This window comes from Polyergus mexicanus, unplaced genomic scaffold (genome assembly GCF_030449975.1).
Source record: "Polyergus mexicanus isolate NDT 795.1 unplaced genomic scaffold, iyPolMexi1.0 SCAF_4, whole genome shotgun sequence".
Lineage (NCBI taxonomy): Eukaryota > Metazoa > Arthropoda > Insecta > Hymenoptera > Formicidae > Polyergus > Polyergus mexicanus.
Window position 1 is genome coordinate 2,530,983 of NW_027223324.1, and position 19,687 is coordinate 2,550,669.

Genomic DNA, 19,687 nt, shown 5'->3' on the forward strand with positions numbered 1-19,687 from the left:
AATCGGCAATCAAATAGAATCTACCTAATCCTTACATAGATCTACCCTACTTTATATTTTAATCCTTTACGTTGCTCTTCGTATTAACTATAATCACCACAAGTACCGAAAAAATCAGCTTTTAACACGACAAAAAAGAAACAGAAAAATAAAATTAAAAAATACAGAAAATAAATATTGCAAAAAAATATTGGTTGTTATGAAAGAATAAAATTAATTTTCATTTTTATAATGAAAAGTGCTAATGAACAAAGGCGAGAAGAAGACATATTTAACAACCAATGTAACATGTTTTAACGTTGTTGCAAATTATTGTTGAAAATCAGACTCCACGTCGGGGGACACGTACCGCGCTTTGTTATTTAATGTCTTCACTCGCTGGGAGGTATATATCGACTACAATGCGAGACGTCACGCGACGTTATAGCATGCACTCGACTCGCACGGGACAAACTGAGAAACGCACGAGAATTTATAGTAATACTGCATCGCTCACGCAACCGATGGGAGTTTGCGCGAGTTTCGCGAAGAAAACCGCGATGACCGATCTACGGGGAGCGCGCTTAGCGTAATAATTCAGCGATACGTTTGTATAACGCGAAACGATTCCTGGAGGCGCGATTTAAAGAATAACGATGTGTGTTCTGCATCGGTAGATGCGTAAAAGATACGTAATACTCATGAGAGACCTTGTACGAAATCAAGAACAAACGCGCGTATTGTGTTGCGTGCGCGTGCTGTAAAATCGCAACAGTCACCAAATCACGCGCCTATGTCCATTAACTGTGAGATAAGAGTGTGTTTTATGAACGATTTTTCATGGAGTATTTCGAATTTATATTTCAATAGCCGATATAATAAGTAATTCTCGTAAAGCACAAAAATATCAATAATCTAAGAAGCTAACTATAGTCCAATATATGTAAAACTAATAATGTAAGAAATTTTAAGTATCACATTTAATATAATTTCGAAGATTAAAATGATAAGTTATAATTATATGATTTATGTATCGCTTAGAAAAATGTATAATATTCTATATAATTTTTAACGAAAAAAAAAAAAAAAAAAAGTGAAAAAGAGAATTTTATTCTATAATATTGCACTTGACACATATATGCAAGAAACTTTTGCAAATTGCCTTTTCATTTACCTTTCACATTGCACATAATAAAAATTATTAACTTTACAAATGAAAGGGGAGATTTCCTTGCAGTATCGCATGCAAAAGGTTAAAGATCTAAAATATGCGATTGTCGAAGGCAAGAAGAATAGTATTTCGAGAATCTTAGCTATTCCCAAAGATATATTTATCCGCCAAGTCACCCGTCATCCCTTCGCCAAAGAATACGAAAGCACGTGCGCGTTCTTATCGCAGTATCATGAGGAGGAATAAAAAAATAAGGAGACGCGAAGTATGGTGCTACTATACGGAGAACCGTGAGTTTCAGTGACGTAGTCGGAAAATTGTGTCGGAGGAGAGAACGATATACTGTGAGATAAATAGGGACGGAGGGCATTTACGGATGAAAGAAGGAAGGATGTGTCGGAGGCCGCACATGTATGTTCAAACACGTGCGAAAGGGAAATACGACGAGCGAGAGAGTAGATAAAAGAGGAGGCGAGGGAGAGACACGAAGGAAGAGAGAGAGAGGCGACGGCGGTCGAGGAGTTTAAAGGCTAAATGGCCGGGATGCGCGCCATGCATAACAATTAGCCTGGGAAAATCATGAAAACGTTGCGGACCTCTTTTGACTCCGGAGAACTATCCCCCGTTCCCTCTCTCTGTTACCCCTCGAGAAACCCCCCCTCCCTCCCCCCCCCGGGGGGCCCGCCGTCCGACGGAAGCACGACGAGATAACGGAGAGTTACACTCCCTTCCTTTAACCCTTTGCCGGAGATTCTCGTCGCACAAAACGGAACAGTGATTCTCAATGCGTCCCTCTCAATATCTCTTCTAATTAATTCTCATATTTATCGAGAGAAATAATTTATGCGTATGTGCAATATTGCGTACAATAGGCTAGTATCTTTAGTAGTAGTTAAAAATTTTGTCTGTATTAATATAATATAGAAATAGATATACGATTTTTCCATATAACTCTATACATGCCATTATACAGTATATTCGAATATTAATATATAAATTCTCATATTATATGGTATATTATAAGTAAAGACATGAACGATATTACTATTTATATTACTACAGACTTGTACATGATGGACGTAAGCCGGAAATAAGACACTCAAGACAAAGGACGAATGGGAGGGTTGATATCGCGTCATCTTAAGGAGCCAGGTACCATCAGGGATGCACGCACGTACGAGCATATTAGGGCTGGGATGATATATAGGATTCCTTCCAGGCATGGTGCTCTTTAAGGTGATTTACGTAATCTTACTAGACGGCGTGCCGGGTTATATCGGCCACCGAATATATTTTACACGATTCCGTCGAAACCCTTGCCTTCATCATCGATAATAACAGCTTGTAATTCTGTTAGTCTTTCGATGATTTCGAACGATGATGAATGTTCGGTTTTGTAATAAGTACTAAGTGAAAATGATTTATTGTGTTGTTTGAAAATATTTTTCTCTCATACATGTACATTAAGTAAAAACAAACTACAATTACATGTCCAATTTTTCAATTTACTTTCTACGCAAACTTTTGTCTTTTTCTACGAAAATATTATTTTAGTTACTAAATTTTACTTGTTCGATATTCGGCAAATCAGAAAATCATTTGTCTTAAAAAATTTTATAACTATCCCTGTGTATGAAAAATTTACAAATTATATAATTCATCAAAATTATAGTACATTCTAATATAAATGCATCTATTATAATAATAGATGCTTCATATCTTCTTGTACATATATAAGTCATCGCGATTATTAAGCCATCAGATTAGATATTGTATCATATTTATTCATATACATTGCGATAAACCGCGTATATATTTATACGGCATATTTGTGTAAACATCAATGACTAAAAATTTTTATTATTAATTGCTTTGAATTACTAATATCAGTTTATAGTCCAGCGGAATCATCATTGATGTCAGTGCGATTTTTTCGCATATACAAAATATATGGAAGTTATATTCGCAATAAAGATCAGTTATATTCGCAGAAGATCAATTTTTTTACTCGGATGAAACGGAGGCTATCGATCACGTTTATCTTCTCATCGTAAAAATATAATACTAATTTTAATAATATCACGCATTACGCATGATAAAACAATCTCGTGTTTAAGACGTATCATATGCTTCGAGCTGGCGAAATTATTAAATCTGCGCATTAGGCGGATTATGCGTAATTCGACACAATGCTAGTGGGAATAGAGCGTATCTACGAACACCCACTTAATCTCGTGGTCTAAACAGGAAATCCTCCTTTCAGGTAATTGCGTGACTCAGTTAAATCTGCATACGATCAAAGCTCGTTCAATTAATCTATTACGGCAGTCTAGATATAGGTATTATTACACGAAGAATATTTTTGTTGCAGCAATTTTTTTATGTGATCTATTTATAGAAAGGCGTTCTCTCTCTCTCTCTCTCTCTCTCTCTCTCTCTCTCTCTCTGAAAATATATACGAGCTCACAACGTTATTTATATTTGCTCGATTATGTAAAACTAGATCATAATATGCAATGTTAATTAATATCTTATCTTACTTTACAATTATATATCTCAACGGAAAACCTATCTTTACATAATTCTCGTTAACATGCTATTTATATGACAAGTTATTAAGCGATCTAACTACAATCCTATATAAATATAGAAAGCAACAAAGCAATATCTTACATCTTGAATAATATGCTTATATTATACCTTTCCGATCAGCGGCGATAAAGGCGAATTTATGCGTCCGCGTAATTTGCATATATAAATTCGCGCGTATTATTTCACGCGTATAAATCTTCTTTGGTATAAAAAGTACGTACAGTATATATAAACTTATAAGCGTCGAAAGCGCATATCGCGGAACAAAAAAATTTTAAGAGAAATGTGCGTGGTGACACATATACGTAGGCATGTTTCTACGTTCGCGCAGCACGCGTGTAAGTAAATATACCGACACGTACGTGCACAATGAAGCAACACGGTATACGAACGAATGCTTATCCTACGTAAAAACAAGCATGTACGTGAACGAACATAATTATAACATTTCTGAATCAGTATTTCGATCGTACAGCTTAAAGTCATTTCACACCATCGTGCTATACGCACGCTCAGCTGAAGCACGTGGGTACATACGCAGTTATTTGTGTGAAATTATCAATCGCCAGTCAGACGAGCAATTGAACGAGCATGCTCGAAAACAATACAGACATGCTCATGCATGCGTACTAACAAGAATGATGTTGTGGAACGTCCCTTAAATCCGCAGAAGGAAACACGTTGAGCCGGTTCTGAGACCAAGGAAACCGAATTAAACGGCATTCTACATTGTTCTAAAATGTCATCGCACCGGTGTCCTTGAAACCGGAAAGTAACGCGGCATTATAAATGCGCGCGAGTAAAACGAAGACGATATGAAATAAACAACAATCGTAATGTTAAGATAAAGTGTATTCGATCGGAAATGATAAAATATATTTTCATTTTCCGCGCAGCATATTATTTTTAATGCATCGATATATTACTTGACACGCCAACGCGACCGTTCAATATTACTTTTTCTACTTAAAACTGGAACAGGGCGATTTCACGCTTTGTAACAAACAGATTAATCTTATTTACACTTGAGAGAAAATGAGTAAAGTAGGAAGTATGAAATATACATAAATGTTATTTCAGAGATATCATTTGCCCCTATAACCAAGTTCTAATCTTTTGATACATGAAAGATTCCGGTTCTCAAATATATTTGAAAATATAACCGACATGTTGCGCAACGGTAAATCCTTCCTGATTTCTATCTATGTAGTTAAATTATGTGCACGTCGTTGTGATAAATAGATTATACGTTTTATCTGGGACATTGGGCATGCAACATTATGGACATCGTGCTGAATCATGTAATGGACGATTATAAAAACCTAATTAAAAATTATCTGCTCATTAATTAAATGAGATTCATGTCACATATCGCAATAAAGATTATATCCTTAATCATATCAAGTTTTAATTTAATCGCGTCAAGTTTTAATAATTGAAAATATTTTTATATCAATGAGAAATTACATAATAAATTATCATAAGCTATATTTAATAAAAGATATGTTATTATGTGGCTAAAACTTTATCGGTTATGTGAAAGAACATTAAAGTGCATATATGAAAATTTTGGGTTTATGTAAACGTAAATTGCAAAAATTAATACTATCTTTAATTTTACATATCATTAAAAATGGTTTCAAGATATCAGAGAACAAAAGCATGCGCGAGTGGAATATATTTAGCCTGTAAAATTCTTAGACTGACACAAGACACTTTTCGCGCGATACTTTTGTAATGATGTACTAAAGAGTTTAGAATTTCAAGGGCTCTTTAAAAGAATGTACGTTTGTACTATACGATTAGGGCTCAAGGGATTGATGCTGCAACGTTGAATAAACGTTCTGTTTATAACGTGCACTAGAATTACTCCAGAGGTGGAATTTTTTTTCCGGCACGGAATGCCTCTCATCGAACTTCCCGTACGATAAAAAGAAAGCGAAAGTGACGCGAGACGACGATTCGACATTTTGCCGTTAAATGTGTGCATGCGTGCGTTCTTGTAAGTATGCGTATGCGTGTGCCCGGGTTTCGTTCCTCCCATCCGGTTAAAGCAGAACAAAATAAAAGGTGAAACAAAGCGGAGTACGTTTTCCGAGGGAGTTTCATAATACCTTCTTGAATAGAGACACTGGGATAGCCTTACACGCGCGTTTATAATGTCGTATGTGTTCGCGCGCGCACGCTCGCGCAAACAATGAGTTTACCTTAAAGCTTGGGGAAAAATGCGGCGGCCGGTGACACGCGGTAAGCCCGGAAAATCGACTGCGACACGCACGGGCTGCTACTTCGTGGGTTTATGTTGCGGTAACTATTGTTAAGAATTCCCCGAAATGGAGAGAAAAATATTTCTTTTGATGTGGTTATCGAGGATTTCGCAAAAATGTGGAAATAATCTCGTATAATAAATAAATATCTCTTTAAGTGAGAATTAAATATTAAATACTTTGCATTATAATTATAATAATTAATTAAAATTATATTCGACATTTATTATATTTCTTAAAAAACTAGAGAAGGCAAAAATACATTGTAATTAAACAAAAAATTAAAAAATAAATAAATTTAAGGATACAAAGCTATAAGGATAAATAACAAATCATATATGGCAGCTCCAGAACTTTACCGTTAACTTTTTAAAGTATGGGTTTCGGGAGCATGCTATGACGCCATGACTTTGTTATTTTCAGCTTATTGATTGGGCTGGTACTCCCAGAGGTGATACCAATACCAATACTCAGGTCATCGAACTTTGAATATCGAACATTGATCTATTACATCTCTCTAGATTAGTTTTTATGATGAGAATGTAGCAAATGTAAAATAAAAAGTTCTTGAAGCCCTGGGGATCCTTTGAAAATTAGATCATTTGTATTCCTTGTTACAGGAAATCCGATTTCTCTGTAAAATATTGTTTGCCGCAGAAAAATTGTAACGCTCCTCGATTCGAAAGAAACATACACAAATCTCTGATACAAAAGAAGAGCAAAAGGTGAAAAAAAAAATGAAATAAAAAGAAAATAAAACTTAATAAATTTCTTGAAAAAACGATAAAAATAAAAATCTTTTTCTTTTATGAAAATAAAATAAATGCAGATTTAAAATATAATTGATACAAATTCCGCAACGATGCGCATAATTATTTGATTGTTATGCATGATGATTTTATACACATATGATAATTACTACATATACAGAGTGGCCCCGAACGTTCCAGCCAAACTTTGAGATCTTATAGGAAATTTAATTCTGAATAGAAAATTTCCTATAAACATGGGTCGAAAAGTGCTTCCTTAAGAAGTTATCGCTCAAAAATCTCTGATGCAAAGAAAGAGCAAAAGGTGAAAAAAAAAATGAAATAAAAAGAAAATGAAACTTAATAAATTTCTTGAAAAAACGAGAAAATTAAAAATCTTTTTCTTTTATAAAAATAAAATTAATTTTTTTAAACTAAAATAGCACGTAATAGTAGAAAATGAATATAAAGACGTGAAAAAAACTAACTGTTCTCAAAATGTCCCCCCCTAGCTCCAATACATTTTCGGCATTGAGTAATGATCGATCTAGTCGCTGTACAGATTTCTTCCTGATTCAACTTTAATCGATTTAACGATAAGTAACAAAAGTACTTTTTGTAATTGTACTGTTTTGAAATTGGTTATATCAAAATCTATGGAACGTACAACAATTATTTCGATCTCATTTGAAAGATAATTTAATTTTCTACAACTTTTATTTCGATACTTTTTGTTAAAAGACATTTTCCATGATATTTGGAAAAATGTGTAAAATATATCTTTGAGCGATAACTTTTTAAGAAAGCATTTTTTGACCCATGCTTATAGGAAATTTGTTGTTCAGAATTAAATTTCCTATAAGATCTCAAAGTCTGGCTGGAACGTTCGGGGCCACCCTGTATATTATATAGAAAATGTCACTCATCGTACGCTATCAAAAAATCGCATCAAAGGATTTATCTTAATTCCTTGCTCTTTAATCTTGAAAAAATTATTGCAATAATTGCAAATACGAATTAATAAGTATCGGGACGTTGAGAACGTGAACGGACGACACAAATCCGTGGATCGAAAGTCGTTCCACTTGAAGTTTGAATAGCGTGCCTGCTTTGTTTGCGAGTCGAAACGATCGGGAACGAACGATTAATCTCTATTGGAAACAAAAGAGAAAGGAAGCGATCAAATGCGTGCGAGCTATACGGGGCCGACATCACCGAGACGCGATTGCCGGCTATTTATACAAGCTGTAAATCTCACGCTACAAATGACTGGGCGTGGATTTTATCGCGAGGAGTGTGATATTATTTATAGAAAAGTGATGATAATGACACACAACTACGAAACATGCAAAACGTGTAATATATGACTTATTTCGATGTATATGTATATAATAACTGATATTATCAATAAACAATTTTAATATTTTAATAAAAGTAATTGCTCGCACATCAATATTCCCGTAATGCTCTCCCTCCTTTTCTCTCTCTCTTTTTTTTCTCTTTCAAAGTCTTCAAACATTAATTCTAATAACTATGAATATATTGAAACAATATTTGATGGTTTGTATTTGTCGTTGTATACATTAACAATGTGTAAAATAGAAAATTGTATATTTATATTTAAAAAATGCATTTTTTCGCAATTAAATAAAAATATCACTTATATCAAATGTTTACACTTTAGAAATGCATATCTTCAAGTAACAAATATATTAAAATGATCGGGTATTGACACTTTATCAATATAAAAAGGCAAAAATAAGGATAAAAGCTATATTAATTCAATGTAAGTACCACATTATAGTAAAGATGCGTTAAAAAGATAAAACAACGATATATATTATATTAGATATATTATATTAAATTATATTGAATTAAATATGAATGTATTATATATTATAAAATATAAATCAAATAACAAAATTTAGAATATTGTTATTAAATACGAAATGCATTTCAAAATATCAAAATGCAAAAGATAAAAATGTAGAGATCTTTCAAAAAATGTCTGATAATAATCTAATGAAATTAATAAAAGACAATGAATGATGATACCAAAACATTTTCGTCGAATCTTTACAAGTAGCATTTTACTTAAATCCATTTAGCGTTCTCAATCAATGTTTCAAAATAATTCTCGTTCTCTAAGATTCGACGATTATCGAGACTTCCATCGCTATTTAAATAGCAGTCAAATATCAAACTCCTAATCGAAACTTTAGCACAAAAATAGTCTTACACGGAACGTCGACAATTGTGCTGATAAAAATCACAAAAAAAAAGTATCGCAAATAAAAACTTACATACATGCATCACATGCATGTCGAAACACAATTTTTTGCGACTTTTGCGAGACGGAATCGTAGGACTCTACCATGGCAGGTGATGTCGGCAGCATTAAACAGCTGATTCGCACGCGGCCGGACCGTCACGTCAGCGGGAAGCAACATCAAGTCAAGGTCAGCTGCGGAAAACGAACGTGTCGAGAGAGAACGCATCTCAATCCCGCGCGCGCTAACGATTTCCCGACACAATCGGCGCACGACACGAAGTATCCGCGCGCCGATGCAGGGACACACTTTAATAACAACGCATTGTTAACAACAGCCCGACAATAGTTTCTTTTGATAATACAAACCGCGTGGCATGGCGTGGCGTGGCGTGGCGTGGCCTGGCCTGGAGTGGCGCGATGCGCCGTCGTATATGCCTGTGTGTGTACGCGGTGTCCATTATCGTGGCAGTTCAATGAAATCTTTAAACGACCGTCTCTCTTTATTCCGCCTATATCAGTTGTTTGCCCGATGCTGTTTGCGCCGTTGTCGCTACAGCGGCTTTTGTTCAGCTGATGCGTGCATTTTTTTTCTTTTTGTTCTTTACCGAGTAACAATACCTTCCGTCGAATTTGCATGAACGTGTCCCTTGACGTGCAACGTGGACTTTGTCATTAAATAGGACATATTGAGGTTTCATGCAGAATTAACTTCTTTTTATGCGCACGAGTTTTTTTTTTTTCTTTCCTTATAAAGAGATTATATTTATTAAAATAAGACAACAGTGTGATATAAATAAAATGCCTAATAAGATTAATTTGTGACAGATATAAGACAAAAAATAAAATAATTTTTTTAGATTCTAAACTTAGATTCTAAATAAAATTTTTTTAGATTCTAGACTTTAGATTCTAAATTGTCCATTGTATTTAATGATTCATACATTTTAACGTGGCATCTGTGTATTAATAACTATATTAATAAATATATATTACAAAATAAACACAAAATAATAAAACATAGAGAATTATATATATATAAAAGTATATGTTATTATTAGCTAGCATCTAATATTCTTATAATATGACTAATAACAGCAGTAATAAAGCTAAATATATAAGTGACACACACACATACACACACGTATATAGATATAATGAGAGAGAAAAGAATAAATTTTATGTCATTCATATGTGTTTAGCTTTATTACTGCCGTCATTAGTCATATTACAAGAGTATTAGATGCCAGCTAACAACAACATATACCTCGCTCCTAAATAAAAAATTCAAAATGATACTTTAGAAAATTTATTACGCTGGTAAATGCATTTGTTATTGACGCAGAAAGATGCAAAATGCCAACCTGTTGCAACGATTATGACATAGAAGAAAGTTTTTGCGGTCATTCAACAATTATGATATGATGCGTGCGTCGATTGCTTATATTCGAGAGTATCTGCACATCATTTTTTTATTCCTATTTAAGTGTTTGAATTTTTATCCGGATGTCTTTGCTTTCTTATAATCTCGATATTATATACAATTATTTTTTGTTCTCTCCCTGCCTCTCAAAATTTTTTTACAAACGATATACTCTTTGTCGTTCTATATTTTATAATAATCTAAGATGATAATTATTTCGATATAAACACTTATCATGATTCTTTATGAGACAATTTGGTCAAATGTCACAAAAGAATGACGACACTGTTGTATTACTGTTATCTAAAAAATTAATTCTCCTTCTGCAATATTCGAAAAAAAGATTGTCTAAATCTTTGCTATCAGAATTGCAATTCTTTTTTTTTATGTTTATGACAGCAAATATATAAATTGTTTTTCGCGCAAAAAAAAAGGAATGATAACTTTATTTTAAATATTTGCGAGCATATTTCTATCACTATCACAATGATTAACGATTTATTACTGAATTGCGTAACGAATTACGAAATATTTAACGATAAGTATGCTTATTTATTTGACATTTATCATATATTTTAATTATTTAAAGTAGATTAAAATTAAATATAAAAAAGCTTTACTAATCAAAAGAGCAGATAAAAAACGTCTTTAAGAAAAATTAAGAAATTCAACATTAATATAATTAATTCTATAAAAACTACAAATAAGTTTTTAAATTCCACACAAAGTTATAAATCTAATACTGTGGTAAAACAATTTGCTTTAATGCACCGATTATACACGAAGGTCGAGACACAAATCTCTCCCGGTGAACGGTGTGTATAATTCCCTAACAGGAAACGGATTCCTACATTTCATTGTAAGCTGATGCTTGATACTTATCGAAGTAGGAAAGTAATGAAGTTTAACGGGAACTGTCGAGAGAGATGAACGCGTACAAATCGCTCTGTGCGTATGATTGAAGCAATTTTATTTTGCATGCGAATGGACCCAATCATTCCGCAATCCAGCTAATTCAAAAAATAATTGCGAGAAACGACGGCAATTCCTCAACTCCGTGACAGAGTTTTGAATGTACGGCGCAGTCTCGCGGTTTTCCCCGTTATTCGCTTCACCTTACTAGTCGACGCACAGCTTGGCTATAAATAACCATCTGTTTACTCGTTACTCCTCGCAAACACTTTTTAATGTATCTTATTCTTCGCGCAGGTCTAAAAGTACAGACTGAACGTATGATAGTACGATAATAGGAGATTAAAAAAGCGCTAAACCTTACTCTCGAATTCATTTAGCATTGAAAAGCGTTGATATTATTTTTGTGCAATAATTGAAAATTAATCTTAATAGGAAAACTGATATATCAAACAATTATACTTTTATTCCTTATAATCAATGCTTAGAGTTTATGTTTGATATTTAATTCAAAAACCGTGATCATATATATATATATATACACACGCATATCGCGCATATATGCACGCATGAATGACACAGATTTACGATGATGCATGAAGTTTTTGATTATTTTTCTCCTGCCTTTACAATTTCAAAACTATAAAAAAATATTCAAAAATTAAGATACGCATTATCCTGAGACTATATAAACTCGTCGTAAAACTACACAACATGCGATTACAAACAAAATAAGATTAACTTCTTATCTTTAGCTATAAAACGATCGTAACTTAGAACAACTAATGAAAACTCACTTTAAATAATCTTAGTTCTGTTAACGTAGGAGAGAAATTGTCCGCACAAGCATTTTACGTGTACGTTTGTTTATTTGAAAATTACTTTGTTATCAATACTACCGTTCTAATACTTATCGCTTGAATGCTTTTACTACGTAACACAATACATTTATATATTTAGCAAGAGTCTAGGCTAAAATATTAATAATCTCTAATGCTGTACACTTATCGGAAAAATTGTTTTAATCTTTTAATATTAAGCAATTTTTCTATAAGAAACTATGTGAAAATATAAAGAGATTATTTTTTATAAAAACATTTTAATCATTGCAGTGTGCACAAAGAGCAAAAACTGAAAATTTAATAAATTCCGCTGAGAATATGATGACAATGAAAAATCTATTGGAAAAATATGGATAAAATTTGTATTTCTTCCTCTTAATATTTACAACGTTGCACGCTTATATGCTAATCCGTTTGAATTATTGCCAACGAACGATAACTGTCTTTCACAAAGATTGATCGCGATTGAAAACGTTAACGGTTTTAATTTGACACTTAAATACTTGACCCTGTGTATGGACGTTGGTACAATAAATAATTACGGACAATTTGCGGGCTCCGCGTTTCCAGACAAGACTGTAGCACGAATTTTGCCGATTAATCGTCTAGTACGAATCGTTAAACTGTTCAGATTCGATCAACAAAATCAAATCGACGACCGATCCAATTAAACGTTTTCTCTCATTACGCTTGAATCGAACTCTGGCCGGTGATCGATCCGACTGACGCGGCGAGATCGATACTTAAAACGCGTTATTTTTTTATTACCCCGCAATAGTTTATTAAACATCAATGTAACATCAAGAGGCGCAGGTACGTGCAGTCTCTCGAATCTTTTAATGCTAGAAACATCTCGTATACGTAAATTACCGCTGTACACCATCCGCTTTATAAATCTACTGTTTAATAATACCTATATCTATACATATGCAGTAATCCAATTCTTTCTTCAATTTTTCTTTTAGTTCTTTAAATTAAATATTTTTTCTTACTCCTTATTGTAATTAAATTATTATAGATTTAATAGAAACTTTTATATGCAATTAATTCATATATTAAAATTTTATATATCTAAAAAATTTCTTCATTTATATACATAGATTTTATAATTGCTTTCAAACTTTTATCAATTAATCTATATTTATATACTAATTTGTACAAATAAATGTATATATATATATATATATATTTATTATTATTATTATTATTATTATTATTATTATTACAAGAAACACATAGATAGATCAAGAGAAAAGATTAAAAAAAAAAGATTTGATTGTTTATTTCAAACTAACTAATTAAATGTTTTTCCTAATACGCTCGAATCAAACGACCGACAAAGTCCATCATATCCCAATTGATTTAGCTACCACATATCGTGCACGTATATATGTGGGCGTTCCACGTGCTACTGTACTTTAGATTCTAAAAACAGCGCGCGAATGCGGAATAGAATTATCGTATATTCCTACCCAATATATCATATAAAAAAGATTACTATAATAAAAAGTTAGTACTGCATAATTACGAATTCAAATGTGCTTTAATACAATATTGATTGGCTTTTTATTTCTCAGCATCTTTTTTGCAGCTCATCATACAAGTGTACTAAACATAAATAAATAAATGTAAATTTATTCAAAACTTGTAAATATTTTAAATAGAACTTTTTCAAAGCAACAAATTTTATCTTTTCTCTTTCTTTCTCTCTTTAGCAATTCAAAGATTCAGTGCAAGGCAATAATATATATATAGACAAATATATTAGACAAATCAAGAAAAAATCGCAAAGCTAGAATAATGTTAAGAATCTAGATTCAAGTTTTTAAGGGAAAAAATGGATTAAGAAAACTATCGTTTCTAAATCTTTAAAACTAAAAATCTAGATACTAAGAAACAAATAGACGAAGGTTTTTGTTAATAGTAAATTGTTTTTATAATGTTCGTGTCTTGTTGGACACTTTCTTTCTCCGTGCTCCAGTTTCGACGGTGCAACGCAACGCGCCATTCGCGCGATTCCGGATGATTCGAATTGGCAGACAGACAGGCAGCAGTCGGAGGCTGCCTGGGCTAATAATTAATTGGCCGCTCTTAAATTTGGAATACCCGGAAAAGTGTTTGCGTCGATTTATGAGCGTGAGATAGTCACGATAATAAACGGATAATGGACACACCGAGCAGTTTTCTTAAAAGGTGCTCGCGCAAACGCGCAATTAGAGAATATGCGTATATAAGATTTCATAAATCTTAATAAGAGCCGCGGATAACAATTGCTTACTTACGCGACGTGCCGCAAAAAAAGCTGATGATTCACGTGTGCGGCCGCCAATACACGGATAATTCCTCTGTTAGATTATTCTTTATGTTAACAACGTTGCAGTTTTCTCAGCATGCTATCGCGACGACTATGTTTCCGAAGAAATATCATCGCTTCTGATTCTCTCATGTCACGGTAATCGAGCTCGGTAACAAGATGACACGTTCAAGTGTTCGTTGCGTGCATCATAAATTTCGGAGTAATTACATTCAGCCGCGATGTAATATTTGGCGTAAAGAGCAAAGTTCGTGTAATCGTGGCCTTTACGTATTTTATTGACATTTAGATCGGAAGCGAATAGCGCGTTCTGCTATTTTGTGGCACTTTGTAAAAGGTTAGACAACTTTAGATAACTTATCAATTATCTTCTTCCATAAACGTAAAGAGACTTTAAAAGATAATATAGAATTCATTATAGAGTGAAGAGAGAAAAATGAGATCACTGCATTGATGATTAAAGTAAAATCGCATAATATGATAAATATATTTTTTAATACTATTCTATTAACAATAAATATAAAATTAACGAAAATTTTATTTTTCAAGCTAATATCATTTGGTTTTAAACATACACATTTCCCCAGAGAGTATTAAGCAAAATATTTAAAATATTATTAAATTAAAGAACAGTTCACAAAATTGTTTGATAAGGCGCATCAAACTTTAATTTTGTAATAACATGCTCATCAATAAAATTAATCGAATGAAATATATATGCTCGATTCTAATCTTTTGACACGGATTGCATGCAAATTCCAGTAACATATGCATAATAAGAAATATTTTAGTATTGATAATAGTCACAATATTCAGTAATTAGTATTGTCCATAAATTATTAATTAATCAATATTAAAAATCTCAAGTCAAAATTAATCCGTGAGATTCAAATAAATAAATCATTTATGCAATAGTACTTAATATTAGAGTTATTTCTCGTTGCGTGTTATGATCTAGAAAAGCACGCGATTAATTACAATTGATAAATATTTGCAATTTGACGTTATGTTCTAGATTATAGTTCGGTAAGTTTTCATATCTTCAATAACTTATATTATTAAATATATGTATATAATCAATATGCATTATATTAAAATACTGATTTATGTAAAATACACTCACCGAAGTAATTTAAAACGTACAAAACATGCGATCAGCTTTCCCCGAAAGTCTGTACTATTCACACGGGCTTCATGGATATGTGTATTCCTCATCACTATATGCACTCTTGCACATTTGTACGCAACGTGCAATGCAACGTATCACTGATGCACTGAATAATTGAAAATTCACCTATTGTTCATTATCGTATCTTCCTGTCTTCTATGTCGCGTTATTGTACTTTGTTAATATATTTCCGATTATTGTCAATGAACAATTTAGCATTATAAAAGTATCGCAGTCAAAATTAACACGTGCATTAAATTTTTCTATTAAACGTCTTTATCGAATAATTCAGACTTTCGAGAAAATTCTATAAAAAAAAAAAAAAAAATGACACATTTTTCTATTTTATATCAGTTTTATAACGTTTTTAAAATAATTAAACATTATATTTTATATTATATTTTTTATTATTTAGATTGCTAAAAAATTATTAGAATAAAGAAAACACGTTAGATACCACAAGATATGAACGAGATGTTAGTTAAGCAAAAAATAAAAAAAACAATGAAAAAAAAATAAATATATATATATATATATATATATATATATAATGAAAAAAAATCTTTCTATGTCACTAATGTAAGTGAAATCATATTAATGTAAAAGACATCACATTAAAATGTACACACAACAAAGTATAAATATATTTACTTTCAAGTAAATTTTAAAATCTTACACATAAGTTAGTCATTAAAATGAAACGAGGTTCAGAAAAAATGCGTCACTTTTGAAATTTATTGTTAATAAAAATTTCGCGCTTTATTTTACTTTTTCCTCTGGATTAGCCTATCACAAAGTTACTATTGTACTGGCATTTATTAATGATTGTACTGATTAATTAATTGAAACAACAATTTATTCCCGTACACAATTGTAATTAACGACTCGATAAACTGTTCGATACATCGCAGGCACATGTTGACGGCACCAACAATTCACGTGTTCTACGGAGGCGTTATCAACAAAAGAATAGAACTGCTCCGCTTTTCTCTCTTCCTCTCTTCCACTTTTCCTCGTTTCACCCTTTCTCTTTCTCGTTTCACTGACAAGTAGACCCGTCGAACCGTGCCGAATGATCCCGATCGACATTGACCCCCCTCACTTCCGAATTTTCGGCGGGTTTTCGAAGCGCCAGCGCCGTAGTCGCAGTCGCTCGAAGAACCCGCGCGGGTACACGATCGTTCGGCGGCCGCGTTTAAAAGGCCGGCGCGCGCGATTTGATAAATCGAACACGACGATGTGGTACGGACCGTAACAGACGGATGGACGGAACACGCACGGAAAACGGAGCGACGAAGCGAACGAACACAAGCCTGCTCTAGCCTGTCTGCCTGCCTGCCGGCCTGCCTGCCTCCTGCCTGCTTGCCTCGTTCGGCGGCGAACAGCCCCGCGGCCCCTACGTTGTTTGTCTCGCGAGTGGCCTGTTTACATGTTGACTCTCTGTTTACGCGTTTCCCTCCCTCTCCCGAGCCGACCGACGTCTCCCACCCCTCACGCGGCCTGGCACTGACGGTCCGCAGTTCCCTCTCCCCTGCGCTCTATCATTCTCCTTCTTTGTCGACCGACGCTTTTGTATCTTTCTCTTTCTCACTTGTCTTCTCTCTCTTTTTCTCTGTTTGCTCTTCTCTCTCTTTCTCTCTCGCTCTCTCTCTGTTCGTCACGACGCCAGTATTCACGGTGCCGAATAAAGCGCGGTTTACACTCTTCCGTGCTGATAAAATTATCGATCTACCCGAAAAAACAAATACGTATTAATGACGCGATCTTCACTTTGGATCACTAATTAGATAATCCTATGAAATACGGTCAGGATACATAAAGTACTGTGACTAATAAATAAATCACGTGATAAAATATCACTACTTTTTTACTACAATCAATGTTTCAAGATTTCGATGAAACTCTTATGTATTCCATAGTACGTGTATGTATCATACACGGCGATATTTAATTCTATAGTGTATGCACGGCCATAATGATTGACAATAATGACTAATGCATTTCATCTTTTATCTTCTTAAGAGCAGCATTTTCCACAATCTTAAAGTATAATAATAACGTTTTTTTTTTTTTTTTAATTATTTGTACCGTACAAAATTGTAAAGAATATTTCAATCCCTCTATTAAAATATAACGATAATCCAATAATATCCAAGTTCTATTCTCTCTTAAAATTTCAACTCGATAATATCATGAGAAAACGACTTATCAATTCTGACCGTTTAACATTCGCTATTTGTTTTGCAAATATTGATATGTATAGTATCAACTAGCAGATATGACCTACATATGCAAGACACGTAGTTAATGTGACAAATAATTTCTTTAGTAATATAGAGATATTTTTGGTGTCTCTACCAATAGATTAAATTTAGAAAAATATCGTTATCTGATAATAATATTAACATGTATTTTCAAAGCACTAATGATCCATATTTATTGTTTTTGTTTTATATTTTTTGACAATGATATTTGCGCGTATATTTAATGCGCGTCACATAAATTCTATTAATACGTTGCCTTATTAATAATTATAGAAAAGTCGTAGTTATATTTCGATTAATATATTAGAAAGACAATATATTAATAAAATAGTCATATCGAGTATAATAATCCGAAAGATCTATTAAGTTTCGTACCATTAATGAAATCGCAACCTTTCTCCATAACTCGAATATAAACGTAAATTTATGTAATCATTTAAATAGTCTACAAAAAGACATATAAACACGTGTATTCATGCGCATATGTGATTTCAATTTTATCAAACGATATCAGTAGTAATAGTAAAAATAGTCTTTCAATTGTGTGTGAATTAAAATATAAATATAGCATATATAAAATGTCAAACCGTAATTTTGAATATTCCTTACAAAATAGCTTATAATTATGACTGAACGACAGATAAAGTCATAGTACAATTTCTTACAGTAATTATGGCAATTAATAGATAGTTACGTACATCGACGTTACGGTAGTCGTAGACTGTACGGTATACGGATATGTTCTAGGCGCCGTGCGACTTTTTTTGTGAAATATGAGCATTAAAATAACGATGAATGAATGATAATACGCATTTGTTTTTTCTTCTATGAATTTTGCATAAATTAAAAAAAAATATAAAATGTGAACTGTGTCAATAATTTTTCAGAATTCGAAATTTTTATCAGTCATGCTTGTGCTTATTGTAAGATAGGAAACATTAAAATGTCTAAATTAATATGTTGATACTAAAACAAAAAATATTATTTACTAATCTAAACGTAAAAAATAACATCCATTTCCAAATAAAAAATACCTTTGTTATTTTAATTCTAACAAGTCTAAATTGTATAAGTTGTATAAAACTATCATTAATTATATATAGTTTAATTTTTTTCTCAACTCTATTTAAAATTAGATATCATTTTCTAAATGTTACATACAAATCAATACAATGAACACAATAATAATCTTATAATCAGATCTATTGTTGCCTTTTGATCTAATGCAATATCTCATGCCAAGATTGACGATATAGCTTAATAAGTTATTTAATATCATTGTCTACATAAATTTGTATTATCTAACCGATAAAATATTCATTTCGGAAAAGGAAATTTCACTTTCCACGTTCTGCTAGCGATGGTAAAGTTTTAGTGACCAAATATCTTGTTGAATCGCGCATTCGTGAAGGCTAAAGTCATTCGAAATAGCGCACTTTCTGATGCGCGCGCCTACATTATTAAGTTAACAACGTGTGTTCTACACGTTGTTTACATCTCGATACGTAATGTGAGATATTAATAGATCATCATATTAAAGAGTCGTCCGTCCCACTCTCCGGCATTTATTGAGGTCGCAATATCAATAGAAATTACGCGACACGTGCTCATTAAGCTTGCGCGCGACGAGAGAGTCGCTTAGCATGCGCAAATTGCCTATATCCTAATTGTTTATAGCTTCCTTATATCGTTTACATAATACATTTATGTAACTCTCCTATTGAAGCTAAAAAAAAA

The 19,687-nt window shown here is 32.7% G+C and overlaps 1 protein-coding gene across 19 annotated transcripts in view; it reads right to left on the minus strand.

Annotated features, from left to right (window-relative positions):
- Nucleotides 1-19,687, minus strand: part of Foxp (forkhead box P) — a 262,057-nt gene that overhangs the window by 206,656 nt on the left and 35,714 nt on the right. For 3 of the 19 annotated variants that reach the window (XM_070294705.1, XM_070294699.1, XM_070294703.1), the window contains exons 1-2: nucleotides 16,554-17,169; nucleotides 15,642-15,993 (exon numbers count right to left, since the gene is read on the minus strand). The exons of 15 other annotated variants lie outside the window; for them this stretch is intronic. The gene's annotated coding sequence lies outside the window, so the exon portion shown is untranslated. Of the gene's footprint in view, nucleotides 1-15,641; nucleotides 15,994-16,553; nucleotides 17,170-19,687 lie in introns of those variants that run through there. One more of the 19 variants, XM_070294700.1, reaches the window with a different exon arrangement.